This window comes from Lissotriton vulgaris, chromosome 11 (assembly GCF_964263255.1).
Source record: "Lissotriton vulgaris chromosome 11, aLisVul1.2, whole genome shotgun sequence".
Lineage (NCBI taxonomy): Eukaryota > Metazoa > Chordata > Amphibia > Caudata > Salamandridae > Lissotriton > Lissotriton vulgaris.
In genome coordinates, this window is record NC_141699.1 from 232,978,752 (window position 1) to 233,001,258 (window position 22,507).

Below are 22,507 nucleotides of genomic sequence, written 5' to 3' on the forward strand. Positions count from 1 at the left end.
ACTGAAGGAAGTATTCACGGTGCGGGGAAGTGGCAAGCTGGAGCTCGGGTCATGTGGTGGGCAGGAAAGACGGGCCAAGAACCTATGAAAAGGTAGCAGGCTCTCGATGCTTATCTGCTGAGGAAAGTGCTCCCGGAGCAGGGAACTGACGGGCTGTAGCTCATGGGATTTTGGCGGTTGGGAAGGAGGGCCAGCCATAAGCACATGGGCAGCAGGCGCAGCACTCTTTGGAGACCGAAGCGGCTACATTTACTTGTGGGAGTCAGCATAAGGGGCGAAGCACATCACACACAGCCGGCAGTAGTCAGGCTGTGTGTGTGTCTCATCACAGGTTCCGGCTATGTGCGTGAAGCAGGTCACATGGGTGCGCTCTGAATAAGAAGCACTAGAGAGTTCATGGAAATACCACTGTAGAAAGGATAGAAAGGGGAAAAAATAAGAAAGACTGCGGGTCTTCACATTGACACTTGAAGATGAAACATATACATCCATAATTATACAAAGATCATTAGTGTAAGTTGGTACTTAATACTTTAAATTGTAGTTGTCACAATGACAGTGGGAGTGTGAACTAACCCACTGGGAAATGCTCCAAGGGGGAACACATAATGTATTGAGAATTAGTTTGAACAGCATATTGGAAATGGTTCAATTTACAACATACTATAAATAGTATATAGGAAACAAATCATTTAGCTTGAGTGGTCTATGAAAAATGATAGGTACATCCATGTTTAATTAATGTAGAAAACACTATTAGTTCAGTTCAAAATGCTTTTATTCAGTTTGTCAAAACACAACCATATAAGCAGAACAGTAAAACATACATCCATAAAAAAATAATATAGAGTTAAAAAACATCAGAGTTACAAATTCTCAATTACAATTTATGATAGAAAACAACACTAGTCACCAAGGAATAATTATCATTAATATGCTATAAATCCTTCCTTGATACTATACATATGTATCATACCATGCCCCTTATGTGCACATTTAGCAATAAATTAATAGTTAGAAAAATGCTATGCAAATTCTACGAGAATTAATTAAAGTGCAACAGTATAAAAAGTGCTCAATTCTCCAGTATTTGTACATGTACAGACAAGATGAAATAGGTCTCAACTTATAACTTTGTGTAATTAACCAGATGGTTACATCAAAGAATTATAGTTTTCCTTGCAGCTATACATTTCATTATGTACTTTGCAACGAAGAAGCAAATGTCTGGGCTTTCTAAGGACAACATTAATTTCATAGCTGATTTTGTGGAATGAACATTATGTTTTAAAAAGATAGGTTTTAGGTAAAATGTCCTTAAAAAATTATAACATTTACAAAACAGTAAAAAGTGACAGCAGCTTTGTCTTGAGGTGTGATCGCAGGGCATACAGAGTTTGTACTAGCTTTCATGTGCGGAAATACCACCAAATGATGCACAATTACTATTCTGAGACGAGTTAAAACAAACCGATGAGAATTGCGTGTGACTATGGATAGGTAAGCCTGGAAGCCTTTGTTTGAATTTAGTCCCAAATAAAAAACAACAGTGGGTAGCTTCCTGGACTGCCTTTCTCTAACCTCTTTTTTATATGATAAAAACCTTTCTTTTAGTTCCTTCTTAGTGATTGAAGCTGCAAACTCCGGTGCAAAGGATATTAAAATCAAATAGGAGGTTGTACCAGTAATGAATATATTTAAGCCACAAGATATGGGAAAAGTGATCGATTCTCAAGCAGTCTCTGATAATTTTTTGTGTAAATAGCGTTTCAGTTTTCGACTGTGTAGATCGCCAGAGTGTTAAAGGGCGTAATGCTGCTAAATCCGAGAGGTAATTTATACATACTTCCTCATGCACAAGTTCGGTTGATGCTGAGGGAGTGACGCACAACAATTTCTTAAGGAACTTGTTTTCGTCATGTTGTAGTGATTTCCCACATTAATGGGCCCATATTCCTGCCCCATATAAAGCAGCTGACACACATCTAGTGTTGTAAAAGGTTATCATGTCTTTAATTCTTTTGGCCCCCAATTTGCTAGAAAAACTGAATATGCTATTAGTATTCCTGCTCATTTTCAGGCTTATATTATCATACTCATTTATCCATTTCCCATCACCGGCAAATGTTATCCCAAGATAACAAAAAGTTTGTCCTTTTCTATAAATAATGAACTAACTGGCTTAGCTTACTTCCCGCATGTCATGACAACGGCCTTAGTTTTGTTAATTTTAAGTTTGCTGCTCTTTATGGATGTTGTAAAGTTATCTATGAGACGCTGTAGTCCAATTTGGGCGCGCAATATTAAAACAGCGTTGTCCGCATATAATAAGATTGGGACCACTTTCCCATCTATAAGTGGGGCATCTGCTGAGATATGTCCTAGGGTTGATTCTATTTGGTTAATAAATAATGAAATAATGAAAATAAAAGTGGTGCCAAGACACAACCCTGGCGTATGCCTCTTGTAACCTTGAAAAATGGGGTACACTCACCAGCTGAGCCATAGCGTACTTTACAAGATAACCTCTCATAGAGCCTCGCTAAAAAATGTTCTATTTCCTTGGGAGCACCCAGGTCAAGTAAAATTTACCATAATATGGTAAAATCTACGAGATCGAAGGTGCTGCTCAATTCCGCGAAGCAGAGGAACACATTTCCTTCCTTAGCAACAGTGTATTTATTAATCAAAAGGTCAAAAGGTCGAGATTAACACACTGTTCTAAGGTTCCTAAACCTTTTCTGAAACCATATTGTGCTTTAGATAAATGATCATTCTCTTCTGCCCATGTTTCCAGCCTCTTTAACATAATTCTGCTCATCATTTTGATAGAGGCGTCTAGCAGATAAATGGGGCGATAATTACACGCCTCAGATTTAGACCCTTTCTTAAAAAGGAGAATAATTAGCGATTGACCCCACAATATCGGTAATTGGCCCTCCACTGCCATATTAAAAAACCTTACTAAAATGGGGGCCCAGAGGTCCATTTCTGTTTTATATAGATCTACAGGGACCCCGTCCAGGCCCAGTGCTTTGCCTCCTTTACTATTGGTTAAGCCCTCATATACCTCATCTAAACTTATTGATAGTGGTAATGGATGCCAGATGGAAGCATTACAAATAGTTGTATCTAAATTAGACCTATCTGGGTTAAAAATCTTCATGAAATGTTCAATCCATGCATTACATTCTACATAAGAAGTTATTTCAGGCACGTTATCATTCTTTAGGAAAGGACTGTTTATGGTCTCCCAATAAAGTTTACTATTATTTGTGTCTGCCGCTAAGTTAAGATTAGTCCAAGCCTCATCTTGTAAAACTCTTTTCCTATTTAAAATGGTTATTTTATAATCAATGCGTAACATTTTAATAGTTACATTATTACGGGGTTTGGTACTCAACACTTGTTTGAATTCTTGGAAAGCCCGGTTACAATTTTTGACAAACCAACCTGAGTTCGCTGCCCTTTTCCCACTGGTTCTTTTAGTGAAAAGGCCTTCTATGATTTCATTTATCTTTACAGAGCTATCAAACAGAATGGTAGAATTGATATTTGATATTTTGATATTTATGAGCATTTGTAAAGCGCAAGCGTTCGCTCCCAGGGGAGCATCATGGCGCTGGGCGAGCTGCAGAGGAATAGCTGACAGAGTGGAGTGAATGGAAGAGAGAACTAAATGACAGCCAGGACAGAGGAGTCTGGTAATTTGTAGACCCATGTCTTGAGGAGTTTTCTGAAGTTGTTCTCATTGTCTATGGCTCTAAGGTTGGCGGGTAGGGTGTTCCAGGCCTTGGCTGCCAGAACATTAAAAGATTTTCCGCCCTTGGTCTTATATTTGAATCTGGGAATTTGAACCAAATTTGTCCCAGAGGATCTCAAGCAACGCGAGGGGTTATAGCGCTTAAAACGGTTTACAAAGTAACGGGGTCCTGTGTTTTGCATGGTTTTGTGAACTGTGAGAAGCAGTTTGAAAAGGATTCTTTTATGCAGTGGCATCCAGTGAAGCGCATTCAGCATGTTGTAGGCTCTGCAGCTTTCTGAGAGTAGATTTTTTCACCCCGGCCATAAGGCCGTTGCAGTAGTCAAGTCGGGAAAGTATGAGGGCTACCGCGACTGACTTTCTGGCTGCAATTGGGAGGAAATCAAAAAATTTCTTTAGAGATTTTATTAATCCGAAACAGTGACCGGCGGTGATCTTGACGTGGTCATCAAAAGTAAGGGAAGAATCAAATTGTACGCCCAGGTTTCTGGCTGATGTGACTGCACTAGGAGGGGCCTCTGATCCTGTGGGCCACCAATCTTTCGGGCAAAAAGAAAGATTGACTTTGTCCCTAAGGCAATTCTCTATCTCTATGCGACATTTCTTCACCACCTCCATATGCTTTTTTTGAGGGTCAATGCCGGTTCATTTGATACTCATGCCATTTGATCTGGAGGCTACAACATTGTTAATACAGTTGTTATTGTTAGGTTGTTTATTTCCCCAGCACAATAATGATAAGGATATGCTATTATGGTCGCTTAGAGGCTGCTCCATAACCCAAAGGTTGGAGTATTCAGTGTTGCTAGAGAGCAAGATACGATCAATGTTAGTGTTTGCATTCCTGCCTGTAAAGGTAGGGCAATTAATATTGTCCTCATTCTTAGTGCAGCTCAACATATCCAGGTTGAACTTAGCTAATAATTTATTTAACGCCGTACCATATTTGCAGTGTGGAAAATGTAAGTCGGCTCGACCTCCCCATTACCAGTCTCCTTCCTAAGGCCACATGAATTACTCATGGCCAGTGGGCAGGGTTTGATGTTAAAGTCACCTGCCCAGAGGATAATGGCCTGTTTTCGAGACACTGCAAGAGCCTTATTAATTTCGTTCTCTAGTGGGTAAAGAATTTTCCCTCTATTGATATAAAAAATATTAATATAATAGTTAATCAATATCAAATCTTTACCTTTGCTGAATTTTAGTCGTAACACCTGGCTATTTGTGTCTACTGCGGTATAGCTTCTATTTTAACAGGTAACTGGTTTATTAGATATTAGCAGAAGGAGACCACCTTTTGCTCTTCCAGCTGCAGAATTAACCGCATTTAACCAGTGTGAGGTATAACCCTCTATAAAAATGGGCTCCTTACACCATGTCTCCTGGAGACAAATGATATCATAACCTGCAGTAATAAAGTCCCTCCAGAATGGTGTATCCAGCTTTCTTTTGAGGCCTGCTATATTCCAGGTAACTAGGCTATATCCCGCTTCTGGGCCTGAATTAGCAATAACTAGATCACCTTGGGGTAGAGCAGATTTTCCTACCAAAGGTGTTATAGGCAGTTCTGAATTTGATTGTGTTAGGGTGATTAGTGCCTTCTTTGGTTTGATGGATAGCTCGTCCTTATTCTTAATGTGGTCAGTGGATCTGTACAATTCAGATACTATTGTGTCTAGCTCTAGGTGGTTAGCCAATGGCACATTGCCTAATTCGTCTAGATCTTTCTGTTGTAACCATATGGGAGATTTTGCTTGAATTATGCCTTTGGACGGTGTAAGTCAATCATTGTCCTCTAAAGAATCAAATGCCTGGAATCTATTAAATGTTGGAATTGTGTAGCAGGAACGAGGCATAGATAGTGCTGTTGTTCTACTGGTAATAAGATTATTACTGGTATGATGTGCGGGGTCTAGTAAATGTCTATAAAAATATACTAAAGGGAGGAGGGTCATGTTAAACTCCGAGGCTGATGGAGGTGGGCATTGGTAAGGGTGCTCTTTGCCCAATAGGGGGATCGGAAATGTATAATTATACAGTCCCCCTCTAACTTTTTACTGAGGGGGCCCACCCAATAATCTGATTAGCTTCCACCTCTGGAAAATTACAGTTGTTAGATAGCCAGTAGAGAGTTTTGTTTTTGAGTGCGTCATGAGTTTCCTTTTGCCCATTCCTTATTTTAGGGAAATTTACGAATACCGTAACATAAGCACCACATTCTGGCGGAATATTGATAAAGGTTGGAATTTGTCTATCAGTATCTTAATTAGATGTTTGTTATTTCTGCTTATTTGTTCTGCAGGTAATGGTTTTTCATTTCCTCGGATACCCTGATCAACAATTAGGGGGTTGTTCTTTAACTGGTCTCCTGCATTCTGGTTATTCACTGGAACTTTACTCATGTTTGGCACCATAATAGGACTATTGTTGGTCTCAACTATGGCTCCATCAATTTTATTATTTTTATCTTTATTTCCATTATTCACCTCTGTAGTAAGTCCTCCTTCTTGTTGGGGCCTCATGATTACTTTCTCCATTTTATTACTTAATTTGTGAACCTCCCTGGCCAAGTTGTCCACTTTCTCGTGTAATGGACTAATCAGATCAATCATTTTATGCAAGATTGCTTCTAAACTATAATTACCAAGTAGTGTCTCTGGTTTTATCTTAGCCCTAGTACCTGTGGTAACCATGTTCCCCGCTACGTTAATTCTTTTATCCTTTTTCCCCTTTGGATTACCCTGTACTGATGTTTTCTTATTCCTACACTTGTGTTTAACCTGGGGGGGGGGTGAGGGGCAAGGAATAATATCCATAGAAGACAATCTGAGTGAGTTGGAAATGCAGGATTTATTGGTGCCATTATTATTCGTATCCTCTAGCATAACCATGTCTACATCAACTTCACTAGTAGGGCAGGATATTCTACTTGTTTTAACCTGGTCAGCTGTCAGGATACTCGATCCCATAGAAAGTCGCCTTTCAGTGCGATCGATTTCTTCATTAAGAGCAGTTACGGTATTTACTAAATATGTGTCAATGGTATTGCATGCATTTTCAAGTTGTGGTTTAGTGCAACGCCTTGCCATTGCTGTATATGTATCTACCAAAACTCACCCTCAAAATACTCTGTATCACAAGCCAGCGATACTACGATTGACATTGTTAACATAGAATTAAATCAAGTAAAATAAGATAAAATATAGTACATATCGGAGGGATGAGGTCATCAGTATCGGTATAGCAATGTTCCTGACCTTGTTAGATGGGGGGCCCAGCTCGGCCTTCTCCGGCCTCTGACGGCCTTAGACGGTCCCACCCTTGTCCCGAACTTAGCCAGGCACCGCACGCGCGCGTCCCGCGACGCGGGAACACAGCCCTGTTTTTAAGCACCACCGGGCGCGGCTGTGGGCATGATGAACGTCAGGCGCAGGGAGTGCTGGGGCCTGTAATCTCCCCCTGTGGCCGTGCAGCTGAAGTGGACACCGGCGGCGGGAGAGAGCAGCGTCCGAAATGCCCAGGTGAGGTCGGCAGGTTCAGGTAATGCAGCGGAGCTCTGTGTGCCCCGATATGTAGCCCCCGCTCCCCTGTAGCACAGCCCTGCTTTTAAGCACCTCCAGGCTCGGCTGTGGGCATGATGAACGTCAGGCGCAGGGAGTTCAGGGGCCTCTAGTCTCCCCCTGCGCTGTGCAGCTGAAGTGGACACCAGCGGCAGAAGAGAGCAGCGTCCAAAATGCCCAGGTGAGGTCCGTTGGTTCAGGGAATGCAGCAGAGCCCTGTGTGCCCCGATATGTAATTCGGTACAGTAGAGATACATTAAATACAAAATTGTAAAGGTAGTTGAATTGAGAAGTGATTAAAGAGAAAAAGGTAAAAAAAGTGTCAGGGAAGAAAATAATGGTGGGAGCACTCTTTATGATCAGGAATTTACAGTAAGATATGCGTGACTCATGTGAGTGTGGTATTCCATTCATCCAAAGTGTTCAAGCCATGCTCAATTGTATTGCAGCAAGTTGTACAGCAGCATTCACATCTGTTCAGGAGCCTCTGAATGTCATTGCTCCTTGCTGGTAAGGTGGGTTGGTCAATAACCATCCAGGTAAAGTCAGTGTCATTATGAATATGTTCCTTTAAGTGTGTGACAATGGGTGCTGTCAACACACCGCACTTTATGTGACTGCGATGTTGGATGATTCTGTCCTTGACCATTTGTGTGGTTTGGCAGACGTATAGGAGAATACACGTATGTAGGTAGGTAACGTTTTGGGATCTGCAGTTGATCTTAGCTGGTGTGTCCGTCCATTGTACTCAAAGTATTTTGTGTTGAGTGAAGTGGAACATGCTGTGCATCTTTGACAGTTGTAGTGTCCAAGTAGAGGCAGAAGCACCCATGGGCCCCTTACAGATGTGTCTCTGGGGTTCGTTTTGGGCTATGTAATGGTATGTACCAGGTGGTCTGAAAGGTTTTTACCCCTGCGGTACGAGAATGATAGAGGTTCGTTGAATATGTCCAGAGGGGCAGGTGTGTTCCAGTTTCTTTTAATGATTTTAGAAAGTTTGTTGCTGGTAGGGGAGAAAGTAGAGACAAAAGGGATACAAGAGTACACCCTCTTTTCCTTAGGTGTAAGTAAGGTATCCTGATGGTTGTACCATGCATATTTACATGCTCTGGATACCACTTTCTTTGGGTAGCCTCGGACGATGAGTTTTTCAGTAAGGACCGCAGCTTCCTTGTTGAAGTCCTTCCTCCATTTGCAGTTGTGGCAGATCCGTAAAAACTGTTCAGAGGGTAAACCATAGTTTAATCCCTTTGGAAGGTAACTGGAGTATAGCAGTAAGTTGTTTCACTCACTTGGTTTCCCGAATAATGCCATTTTGATTTTGTTGTCTTCTACTTGAAGTGAAAGATCAAGGAATGGTAAATGGTTTCTTTAGGGTCAATTGGTAACCTATGGTGTTGTTGGCAGGTATGTAGCCAATCCACGAATTGCAGTAAGTTCCCATTACTTCCTGTCGAAATAGCAGAATATTGTCTCTGTAACGATGCCAGAAGGAAATGTTGGTATTGAATGGGTTGATATCAGTGACAATCTTAGTTTTCTCCAGGTGGTAGACATAGAGTATGGCGAAATTAGGGGCAAAACAGGCACCATTTAACCACTCTGATTTGAAGATAGTAATTATCTTTTTATAAAAAGTAGTTGTTTCCTAAGGCAATTTCCATGAGGGACATCATGAAGTCTGTTGGGATCTTCGCAGGTTGAGGTCTTATGTCAAGGATTTCTCTTTTTACTACCAAGCCTTTTTGGTGGGATATATTGGTTTAATCACTTATCACTTATCTGAAAGAGATTCAAAGTCGATTGCAACCATCAAATCGGTCCCTGGTGTGAAGGGGGTGTCCTCAATAAGATTGATTAAATCCATGCTATCATGGACATATCTGACCGTGAGAGGAAAGAAATCCTTGATGATGCAGTTGATGTTCTTTCCAATTAGGCATGAGGATTGAGCCACAACATGACGCGATCAGTCTGCCAGGGGGATTCTGTTGGTCTTTGTGGATTTTTGGTAAGACATGGAGCACAGGGGTGTGGGGATGGTTGTTTTTGAGGTAAATTGCTTTTTTATAATGTCTTTGGACCCTGCCAGTGCTGTAATTTGTTGAATTTTAGTTCTTATCCCTAGTAGTGGATTGGATGGAAGGGCACAATAGTGATCGGTATTGTCCAGTTGTGTTAGGATTTCTGCGTCAAATTTGGTTTGGTCCAGAATGACTATGGCACTACTTTTGTTGGTGGGTTTGATGATTCTATCTTTGTTAGTTTTGAGCTTGTTTCGGTCTTGTTTTTCAAGTAGTGACAGATTGCAGGGAACATATTGTGATTGGATGTTCTTCATTTCATGTAGTACACATCTCTCAAAGGCTGAGATCTCTGACGGCATAAGAGCCTCTCACGGCCTTAACGATGAAGGACGTTGTTGAGGACGCAAGCGGAGCAGGACGGAGAGCAGCTAAGCAGGGGATAAACAGTGGAGGCAGCAGTAATACAGGTAAGTGTTTTCTTTATATATTTTTAAGGCATTTTGGAGGGGGAGGGAGCGGCTAACTCCCTCCACCACAGAGGCAACGTTTTTGGCTAAGCCGCATTCGCCACGGAGCACGGAGTAGGGAAATCTCTGCAACTACACTGGCGGTGCTGAGTTACACGCCCAGGATTAGTCAAAATTACAGTTTAAATCTGCACACAAAGGCTTCAATGGTATAAATGAGACAGGATTTAGAGTGGCACATTTAATGCTGCAGGCCCACTATTAGCATTTAATTTACAGGCCTAGGGCACAACTAGTGCATCTGTACTAGGGACCTGTAAGTAAACTAAATATGCCAATTGGGTATAAACCAATTTTACCATGCTTTAAGGAGAGAGCACAAACGCTTTAGCTTTGGTTAGTAGTAATGGAGTGTGCAGAGTCATAAGGCCACCCAAAATTATATCAGCAAAACAGGAGGTCTGAAGGCAAAAATCTAGGAGAAAACCATGACAAGGATGCCAGGTCTAACGGCAGTGCATTGGCACCAATAGTTTTTCTCTTAGCACTGAAAAACAATTGATTAGGTTTCACCTACCCAGTGCTTGTGCTGTGCTTTTGAAATCTATTTATTCAATATAAATCTTAAAAAGGGATTACATCCCAACCCCTTGCTTTTTATTGGTTCCTATGCTTGTCACTTACATTTTTAATCCACTTTTGGGCGCCTTTTGCCTGCACAGCGCTTGACCTGTGCTTGTTTATGGATTACTGCACTTCATCACCCACTCTCATGTGCTACCCTCTTTTCCCTCCTTCCACGTGCCACCAGTAGCTCAAATATCAATCTTATCTCTGCCCTTGTGAGACTGCGGCCAATTTGGAGTCAGGCAACAGTCACAGTGGGGAAGTGTGGCCCAATGATTAGAGCAGCAGACCCTGATGCGGAGGTCTAGCCCGGGACCAGGGTTCAATTAGTTAATCTCCACAACGGCCCCTACAACGCTAAGGATGCCTGGCCTCCACCTTGGGGGTGCCCAGGAGTGGACGCCTCACAGGGGAAGCCAGGATGGGTTCCACAGCGGTATTCCTACAAGCGCCTTGAGACCCTTGTGGGTGAGTAGTGTGCTATAGAAGTATCAATTTACATTTACATTAATAACAGGGCAAGCGCTGTTGTCAGAGCCCACTTACCATCCAGAAGCAGTCTCCTCAATATCCTTGGCATGCTTGACCTTCAGTGCTTTTACCTTCTTCTTGTTGAATTGAGGCTTTGACTGTTTAGGTTTGTCTTCCTTTTTTATGATGTAGTCAATTGAGAATTGTGAATCCTTCTTCAGTTTCACATACTCGTCTGATTTGCTCTCTGACTTTCCACCTCTCTCTGATAATTTCTCAGATGTGTCCTGAAATGAACTAACTTTTTTGTGTGCAATCTAGGCCAGAATTTCCTCCTGTCCGGTGGGAATTTTCACCCACAACAGCATTGATAGTCTGTAGACAAATGCCTGTTGTAGCCAACTGTGGTTGTGCAGCTTGAACAGTCCTTGCAGGATTTACTGTTATTGTTTGCATAATGAACTGTGACAGAGTTCTATATATTCTTGTTAGTTTTGGGGACTCTCTAGTTGGCAGAGGTAGGTAACTTTGACCAAATATGGACTCTTGCGTCTAGTCGGGTTAAGGGGGTACACTCCTAAAAAAAAACTGCTCATCCCCTTCGTAGCTTGGCAAGAGTAGGCTTATCTCAGAGGCAGTGTATAAAGCATTTGTGAACACATACAGTTACCCAGTGACAGCACTACAGATGGGCACCACACAAGTTGTAGTATAAAAATAAGTATTTTTATATAGACTTAACGCAAGACCACAAGCGACAAAAATCCACAATACTGTACTTCAAAAAAAGTAGAAATTGCTCAGTTCTCTTAAGATGTAAAATGCAACACTTTGAGTTCAATGTACCTTTGGATGCGTAACACTATACAACAAAAGTGTTGAAGGGAAAGTAATGCGTTGGTTCCTTACACACAAGAACGGTGATGCATCAGGACCCTACTGATGCACAGGGATGCGTCGGTGCTTCTCGCATGGCGAGATGATGCGCAGGTTTCTTACTGCACTTTCGTTGTGATGTGACCAGCAGCGCCGTGATGCGATGAAGATCCGGTGTAATGAACAAAAAGGCATCTTCTTCTTGGTGCGACACAATGCGTGCATACCCGACGGCCATGCGATGACTCAACGATTCTTCTGAGCTGCAACAGGCCCTGTGACATGCTTCTCCGGTGATATAGTAGCATCTGATGCGACGTCGATCCTCTTCTCCGGCAATGCAAGGTGCTTTGACAGCGATGCAACAGCTGAAGCGGAGATACGCTTTTCCAGCAATGCGACAACAGCGGCTGCGACACACTTCTCCAATGATGAGGTGGTGTCTGGTGCGATGTCGATCCTCTTCTCCAGCAATGCGAGGCACTTTCACATTGTGAAGCGACAGCGGCAGTTTGGCGACATGCTTCTTCGCCGTGAGTCGCACCTCCAGCTCCTTGTGACGCGCAGTCCCTCAATAAGCCCAACACAACTGCAGGGACTTCCAAAGAACTCTTGGGGAGCTGGTGGGTGAAGTCTGTTGTCCCTGAGACTTCAGCAGGAGGTCAGCTCCATCTCAAGCCCTTGGAGATACTTCACAAGCTGAAAGAAAGTAGCACAAAGTCCTTTCTCCTCTCTTTGGCAGTCAGGCAACCTATGCAGGCCAAACCCTCATGCTTAGGAATAGTCTCTCCTCAGTCTCTGTGGTTCCTCTCCTCTCTGCAAAGGTTTCTTCTTGTTTCCCAAAAGTGATCTAAAGTTCTTGGGTCTGGGTCACAATATTTATACTCCTTTTCCTTTGTTCTCTGAAGGCAGAGAGGCTTTGCCAAGTCCAAACCATTTCTGGTCAGTCCTAGAGCACTTTGCTGACAAGACTGCTTCTTTCCTTTCACAGTGTAGGCCAGGGACTTCAGACGCAACACAGGAGGTGGAGCCAGCAATGTGGAGGGAAGGCACAGCTCTATTCAGGTCCCAGGTGCAACTCCTCTCTCCCATCTACATGCAGATCTTTCTATGCATCCCTGTGCTGGCTCACCCTTTCTCCTAGAATCCCCCAGCCTTGTCACTCAATCTCCAGAAAAGAAATACACAACCTAGCAGAGGTAGGCTTGGATGGTTAGACTAGAAAATACCTACTTCCTAAAAGTGGTATTTTCAAACACAATATTACAACCAACTTCACTAAAAGATGTATTTTATCATTCTGAGTTCAGTCATACTAAACTCGAATGTCTACCTAGTTCTATGATTCAGTTAGGATGATAAGTTGTAATAATCAAACTACACATTCTGGCCTATGGGGAACATATTTATTTATTTATTTATTTATTTATAGCATTTATAGAGCCCTCTGCAACCCTACGGGCATCCTGGCGCTGAGTACATATAGCTGAGAAAACCTGTGTAACAGAGGAGGACAGTGGTCTAGAGCTCTGAACGATTAGATTTTTGGGAAGAGCCATGTTTTAACCTTTTTTCAAAAGGACATCAGTTCGTTCGAAAATGATCCCTAAGCCTCCTCCTCGTCCTATATACCTGGGTTTATGAATTATCTTATATCCTGCTGGACATGCTGGCCTAGCTCTGATTCTATTCCCGCGGCCATCCATGTCTTGGTTAGGAATAAAATGTCTAAGTTATTGGACTCAATTAATAACTGTATTTCAGTAGCATGTTTCGGGAGGAATCTGACATTTAGTAGTCCGCTAATTAGCTTTCCCTTAGTACTATGCTTAGGTCCCGCATTAGTTAGCGGGAGATGAGTATTGTCCGAGATTGGATTGGGTTTCAATAGAGATTTGGGGAGGAGGGGATTGATATTTGGTAGCCGTCCTCGGCAGTTGGGGCATACATTTTTGTCCTCATGTATTATGTTGGGGGCTAAGCGTGGGCAATCGGCTATGTCTGCCAGTGGATTCAGTAGCATAAGTGTTTCCCTACTATATCTGAATACTTCAAGTTCCGGAGTTGGACGACCAGGGGGATATGTCCTTGGCCCGGTCTCGGCGCGGACGAGCGCAGACGAGTTTGCCTTAAGCGCGCCTTCGCCGCGCAATTGTCGCGCCCGCTGCGCTCGCCCGCTGCGCTTCCGGTAGGGACACATACTTTATAGGAATGGAAATTGGGAACAGAAGAGGCGTGGCTATGGTAGGTGGGCGTGCCTCTGGAGACCAGCCAATCACGTCGGTACACCGAGAAGTCCCCGCCCGCGTCAGCGTTCGATCTGCTGAGCAGAGGAATTAGTGCAGGTACGAGTTTAAAATCACAGTATCACACAAATAATGTTTTAAAAACAGTCTATGCCCTGCTCCCGGCTGTGCCTCAGGAGAATCAGCTGTTAAGAGGCTGCGCTCGTAGTCAGCGCGCGTTTTAACCCTAAAGGGGGCGTGGCTATGGTAGGTGGGCGTGCCTCTGGAGACCGGCCAATCACGTCGGTACACCGAGAAGTCCCCGCACGCGTCAGCGTTCGATCTGCTGAGCAGAGGAATTAGTGCAGGTACGAGTTTAAAATCACAGTATCACACAAATAATGTTTTAAAAAACAGTCTGTGCCCTGCTCCGGGCTCTGCCTCAGGAGAATCAGCTGTTAAGACGCTGCGCTCGTAGTCAGCGCGCGTTTTAACCCTAAAGGGGGCGTGGCTATGGTAGGTGGGCGTGCCTCTGGAGACCGGCCAATCACGTCGGTACACCGAGAAGTCCCCGCCCGCGTCAGCGTTCGATCTGCTGAGCGGAGGAATTAGTGCAGGTACGAGTTTAAAATCACAGTATCACACAAATAATGTTTTAAAAACAGTCTATGCCCTGCTCCCGGCTGTACCTCAGGAGAATCAGCTGTTAAGACGCTGCGCTCGTAGTCCGTGCTTTTTAACCCTAAAGGGGGCGTGGCTATGGTAGGTGGGCGTGCCTCTGGAGTCCGGCCAATCACGTTGGTACACCGAGAAGTCCCCGCCCGCCTCAGCGTTCGATCTGCTGGTGCGGAGGAATTAGTGCAGGTACGAGTTTAAAATCACAGTATCACACAAATAATGTTTTAAAAAACAGTCTATGCCCTGCTCCCGGCTGTGCCTCAGGAAAATCAGCTGTTAAGACGCTGCGCTCGTAGTCAGCGTGCGTTTTACCCCTAAAGGGGGCGTGGCTATGGTAGGTGGGCGTGCCTCTGGAGACCGGCCAATCACGTCGGTACACCGAGAAGTCCCCGCCCACGTCAGCGTTCGATCTGCTGAGTGGAGGAATTAGTGCAGGTACGAGTTTAAAATCACAGTATCACACAAATAATGTTTTAAAAAACAGTCTATGCCCTGCTCCCGGCTGTGCCTCAGGACATATAGCATTGCAATAGTGAAAAAAGAAAATGGCTGTAATTCACTATTTGGACATGCAATAGCACACCTGAGACACACTTTTAGAGGCTGCTTCTGTGGGTGTCATAACCAATGTGCAAGCCCACCAGCAGCATTTAGTTTACAAGCCCTGGGCATACTCAGTTCACTGTACGAGGGTCTGACAAATAAACCAAACCAACCAATCATGGAATCACTAATCCATAAATCAATTTATAACAGGGAGAGCATATGCACTTTACCACTGATCAGCAGTGAAAAAGTGCCCTGATTAAAAAAAAAAAACAGGTCAAACAAAATACAGGAGGAAGGCAAAAAGTTCAGGGATGTCCCTGTAAAAAGGGTCAAGTCCAACAATTCTTATTTGGCTAATATCTGCGTAATTGTAGTGGTGTCATAGTTGCTATGTTTGTATGTTGTGTATAACCAGCTAAAACTGGCCTTGTTGCCCCTTCATTGCCTAGAGGACTAACTTCTTCAGTAGAGTGTGATAAAGCACCTCCACACCAATTTTGTTGTTTTTTTGTATGCTAACGTTATTTCTAACACTTCATAAGCTGTATAGTAATTTGGAATGACAGTTGCATTGTAAGTGTAAAGCAACCTTGTGCTATCATACATAACCCCTGAATAGAATACCTCAGTCCTAACGGCTTCATATGACTCCCCCATGAAGGTAACGTCCCCACTCGCAAGTGCAAGATTATGTTGTAACAGCTTCTGAGTAACTGCATTTCTGTAGTTCTCAGGTATGCTTAATCCTGTTGTTTCAGCTATAAGAATGTATTGAAAATTCAGAGAGGGTACTCCTATAGGGAGAACCTTTCAAGGGTTTAAGCTTGAACAACCTTCCGTGAATACATAGGGTATACCTACTCAGCTGAGGAGATGAGTAGGAGTCTTTGGGTATACAAAAGAAAACTACTTAGGCTATCCATTAAATAAGAGACTATGCTATATTACCGGTGCCATTTCATACAGCTTGTAACTCATCAGTAAACTGTGCTATTGTCAGACAACATTAAATTCAGGATTGTGCCAGACTGATTCCATGCACATCCTCAGGATATGTTGGCCTGTTTCCTTGCTAGCCAACAGTGTACCATATGGACCCCGGCCATAACCTTACAGGGCAAAAAATGTGTGTGCCACCTCAGAGCATGGCAACCCATATTGCCCAAGAAAATCAGCGTAACATATGTGGCACCCTGTTGCTTGGCCTCTCATGCATAACCAAAAAGACACAAAAGCGTTCAAAACCTAGAGCAACTTACATATATTCAATTATGACATGATAAGACTTACAGAAGTATCATAGGGCAACACAGAAATATGAGAACAATTCATGAGTTTATTTAAATAGTTCTTAAATTTTAAGAAATACAAAATGTTTTACATACTAAATAACATCCACACTCCAAACAAGTTGGCATTCATGCTCAATTCAACCACATAATAAAAGCAAGGTCCACAAGCAAGAAATAGGACAGATTTGTAAGGAAAAGCACCAACGTTAGTGCATAATTCTTGTGACATAATAATGTTCCATTGAGACTAATAATATGTAACAAATAGGATTATTTAATCAAAAATTAAATCGGTAACTCAACAATACATCTTCTTTCATCGTCTACAAGCATTTCAGCACAAATTGCCTTCTTCGGGAAAGCCACTGGGGAGACATGTGTTGTACCTGTAAATGTATAGAAAATTGTTGCCCCTAAGAAGAATATTTCAGAAAAGTATTTACAATGTTTGTGTCTATGGGCCAAATGTGTAAAGAAGGTGATAAAGAGAAATAATTCATTTATAGACTCAAATACACCACAAGCTAAGGTAAAGAAAAGCCCATTTGAAAATAATAATTTACTTGAGATACACCCCAAGTCCTAATAGCATGTGTCAGAATATACAAGTGCTCAGCAACAAAACTGATGAAAAAGAAAAAAGAAAGAAGATGACATAACAACATATAGACCTGTACCAATGTGTAACTCCCAATGGACTTTGGTATTGCAGTGCAATAGTGACAATGTTGTGTACTCACAGTATCAGCATAGCAAAACTCCATGAACTATGCCCAGGATTTCTTATTTAATGTTTCCTCTAAACATCATCCTCCTTCGGGACTTGTTCTGACCTGAGGTCCCACCTTTTTCTCATATACAATCCAGTTTGTTTTGTTGCATTCCTTGACAGGTCATTTAGGAGGAAAATAATGTTCTCCTTTGGGTCATTTAGCTGCACGCTATGCAGCATCTTGCTGATTATACCTAATCTTCTAGTGTTGTATAGGTTGCTTTTCAACTTGAAACATTTCACGGTCTTTATGGTGCCACAAAAGCGTTTGCATGATAATGTGAATTTCTTCTACTCCAAGTTTCATTTGAGAGTAAACAACATCCTCGTGCCAAAGCAAAGAACCTCCTTTCTCTTTGGTTGGAAAGCATGATTAAGGGCCTTATTACGAGGTTGGCGGTCCGTGGACCAACATTCGCATCTGAGCATCTCAGCGATCCGACTGCTGTATTACGAATTGGGTGCATCACCGCTGAGACCACTAGCAGACAGCCGGGTTCGGTATCAGGAAAAGGCAGCCATCTTAGGGTGGTATAGGAAAGCTGCACCACTGTCCTTATTACAAGTTGCTTGTTCCACATGTCAACTGCGGCACTCTGACCGCCTGCTTGAAGGTGTAGATGACGAAGGAATCGGGGTGCGTACTCACCTCTTTCTTGTTCTTCCAGGCAGATTTCAACTTGGATCACATTCTCCAGGCCCCCCCTTCATCGCAGGATCTTCACGCCGAGGATTATGACCCTGTTTGCAGCGATCTACATGTAAATACCTTTTGTACTATATACCAATGGACAGAACTGCTCACATATGGGCTGAGCCCCGGTAATGGGTTTGTGGTATTTTTCCACTGATGCATATGGGTGCATCTAACACATCCGAGGGCAAAATACACACTCAGGTATCGATAATTTTGGAAAAAACACTCTCCACCACTGCAAGACGGCCACCTCTAGATAGCCAGCCCCGTAGGCAACTTGTAACATAGCGGTCTTTTGATGCTAGCGCCATGGGCTGTTTTCTGAGTGGACAAGGCCATGTGGCCGAGAGACTGCAAAACAAGGTAAGGGATCAAACAATGTTGTTTCTGAGGGATACTTTTTCCAATGTTCTTGATTTCTGTGTTTTAGCTATGCATGTACATTGTTTATTCACCACCAAGTATATTTTATTTTTTTAGACTGACATTCATTTTAAAATGTTCTTCCTAGACCCTGTCAACCAGGTTACTACAAAATGCTTTTAGTATTTTTAGCTATACATTATAAAAAGATTCTGACAGCAGTCTTCAGTAGAGTTGTAGCTCACGTCAGATTTGAAAATAGCTAAAAGAAAACGTGATGGCAGTTTGAGGACTGTTCTTCAAAATTTCCTCTTGACACTCCCAATATGGCATATATTCTTATCCAAGCTTCACAATTCTGTGCCATAAGAGATTTGGCTTCCCACCTCTGCTTGAAAAACGTTGTCAAAGTTGTTAGAAATGTGGTGTACATGTTTACCAACCATCCTTACTATGGGGCTTATTACTAGTTAGACAGTCCCGTGGACCGCCGTACCAGCAGTGAAAGTCAGAGTGCAGAGAGCTTGGTGGTCTGACCAATATATTATGACTTTTTTGGTTTAGCTTTCTGAAGACCATGCTGAACTCCTCACACCACCAGCCCACTCTGAGCACTTCAACCATAGAGAGGGCCTATGAGGTTGTGGGAGGTATGGATTGCCAGCGATACCATCCGCCCAATGTGAGTGGATTAATGGCTGGTGTGACCATGGCTGTCCAACCACCACATTTGAGTCGGCAGAAAGGGAGGGTAATAGGGAGAAAAACTCACGTCTACTCATCTTCTACCATCATGGAGCCCATTGTGTATGTCCTGCCTCTACTCTATCCCCTTGACCATGTTCAAAAAACTGTCCATGATGGTGGAAATTGTCTGTAAGTCATTCAAATACCTGTTGCCATCGACTCCTCTGCCATGGACTGGGCAAGGGAGGTGGATTATAAAGTCATTTATACATATACAGGGACCCTGTGTTGGATTGTTTCTCATTAATTATCAAACATACATCTGTAGGATGTCCCCCTAGTCCAAAACACTGGCACTACACAGGCACACTATATGCAAATGAACATGTTTTTGCAAATAATGTACACTTATAGTGAAGTGTGCATTACTTGGTGTTCCACAATATCACCTCCTCAACAATATCACACCTATTAATCTCTGTCACTCGTAACATTTGTTCTTTCTCACTTGTCAGCCATGTTACTACTAATCAGGCCTGGGCATAGTTTGCAGAGTTTTGCTGCGTGTAACTCTGTGAAGTTCAAAAAATCTCTGTGGAGTTCCGCAAATGGCAGAGTGCAAACTGCTGTTCGCACTGGTCTTCCAGCCGATCAGGTAGAAATACGTGTTAACGAGCGTAGGCAGGGAATAAACTCTGCTGCACCATGTGAAGTGGAGCTCACTGAGTGCGGAGTACAGAAGACTCCGCGAACAGAGAAGAGTTCACCGCCCAGCTCTACTTCTAATCTTCACAAGTCATACAATTTACCATTTCTTAAATGTTGCTAAAGTGACATTAAAGTGACTGCAACTACCATGAGGACTTATCACTCCAACGCTAACCAAGATTCTACACACCATTTGCCCCTTCTCACTTGTCTCCAATGTCACTACTGAAGTTCATGCAGATTATAATTTGTCATGTCTTGATAAACAAACATTGAAGTGACTACAACAACCACAAGGCCTTGTTACTCCAACTACAACTAAGATACTACACACCTTTTGCCCTTTCTCACTTGTCTGTCAAGTTTCTACTGATCTGCACTAGTTACACAGCTTACCGTTTCTTAAGTGTTACTGAAGTGACATTGAGGTGACTACAACTACCATGAGGTCTTGTGACTGCAATTTGCCTTCTCACAATGTCTCACGCGTCCCTACTGATCCTTACTAATAATGCAGGTTATCATTTGTCAGGTGTTGCTAAAGTGACATTGAAATAACTACCAGGAGGCCTAGTCATTGTAACTCTAACCAAGATGCTACAGTGATTTTGATACACTCACATGATTGAAAACATCCCAGTTTTTTTTTGATGTTAAAGAAACATCTGTATGGATGTTTCAGTGATGTCACACACACCTTATCTGCTACAACACTGCATTAGTTTCTCACACAGGACCCATATGAAAAGGTAATGTCAGTCAATGGGAGTACATAGAATCAGTGTGAAAACCATTGTAAGGACACAAAGGCAACAGCCTCCATAGTATACTTATGCCTCCATTAGGGGTAACCCTGAAACGCTTGAACTCTGGAGCACAGTTCATTTGGCACATGCCCAACAACATCCATGTTCACTGGACCTGGGAACTAAAGTATGTCAGGGACAATAAATAGCAGAACCAAGTGCCATTCATGTGTAAGCAATGGGTAAGTGCAACCTAGGAAAGCAAATACAGCGCTAACAGCATGTGGCACACATCTATAGGATGTAGCTGTGAGGTACACACTGCAAAATGGACACTAGTCCATGCAGAACTACACAAAGGTATGACAAGTTGACACCCTTCATGTGTGAATACACAGATATTACAAATCGACACATGAAACTTATGTCCAACTCATACCATAGGGAGCAGTTCAGCCTAAATGACAGTGGCTAGGCCGAGCTGAAACACTTGCAACAAAACATGTCACCTAATGCAGTGTCTGCTCAATTTGGATGTCATCCTGCATAGACATCCATCCAACATTTCCCTTTCTCCTGTCTATCTCCAGCACTGGCTCCAAGGGCACAGCATACTATCTACTTCAACTTGATCATCAAGAAGGGATCAAACAAACACATCTGTATTCACACATTACTAACTATGCAATAATATCAAATAGAAATGTAATGACAGGACCTATGTCTTCTAAAAGATGATAAGTTGTATTCAAACTCGAACAACCCATTAAGGGAAAACAAGGCCAATGGCCATTCATATCATCAAAATGTGACAAAGCATAAGGCTGTGAAACTTTCCTTAACACGGCCAGGGAACCTCCTCACAACCAGGCATCCATAAGGCACATAAGGCACTTAGAAGATGGCACTTGGGAAAGGTGCACAGAGGTTTAGGGAGTGGCGGGTTTCTACTTGGGTGTGGGCTTTTTGCATTTGGGGCTTTTGCGGGGTGGGTTTAGGCAGGGTTTTGTTCATCTATTCTCTTGAGAATAAACTACTTTTCCCCATGACTTCAAACAACTTGAGGTATATGTGGAGTTGAGGCAGACATGTGTCTGGTGAGAACAGCCCACTGGCTGTGGAGAGGAGATATTTGGGGTCCTGTTCCAGAAACTAGTGACAAAGCACATCATCGTACACCTTGTACAAAGCTTACACCTTCAAGTACTCTCCTTGTGCATTTGACATAGCGTACCCTTAATGTGGATGTGAAAAATCCTGAATGTGACAAAAATGGGTCATGTAACATGAAACTCTAAACAGAACTTACCCAATTGTTGCTGCTGTTTCATCCTTGACTGCGCATCAAGCTCCTGGTGGTCACCAGCAGAACATGGGTCATTGGGGTTGTTTGTGCAGCGCTTGTCAGGCAGACTTTGGGAGCTCTTCCCTAACTTAAATTCTGTGATCTTCCGGATCTGATTCTCCCACCTCATGCGGCAATGGATGCTACGCTGCTTGTCGACCCCCAGGGTCTGTTCCTTCCTGGTGAGGGTCTTCCATATTTTGCACTTCTGATTGGCGTTGACCTGTATGGATACAAGAAAAAAAAGGAAAACATTTGAATTGTGATTTATTGTTTGTCTGTATTGCTGTCACTAACATTTTCTACAGATAACAGTACTGTAACTGATGAGTTAACATATAACATGGGTATTCTTACATGCTAATGTAAACCAAAATCGTCATACTTGACCTCAGCAGAGTTCATGAAGTTCTACTATTCAGAACTCTATGAGGTGCCAAAAAAACTCAGCTGAACTCTGCTGAGTACAGCAAGCAGTGGAGTGTGGTAAGTTGTGCTGCTCACTCTAATTACATTCTAACGTAAACCAAAATCATCATACTAGGCCTCAGCAGAGTTCATGAAGTTCTACTATGCAGAACTCTATGAAGTACCAAAAAAACTCAGCTGCACTCTGCTGAGTTTGGCAAGCAGTGGAATGTGGTAAGCTGCACT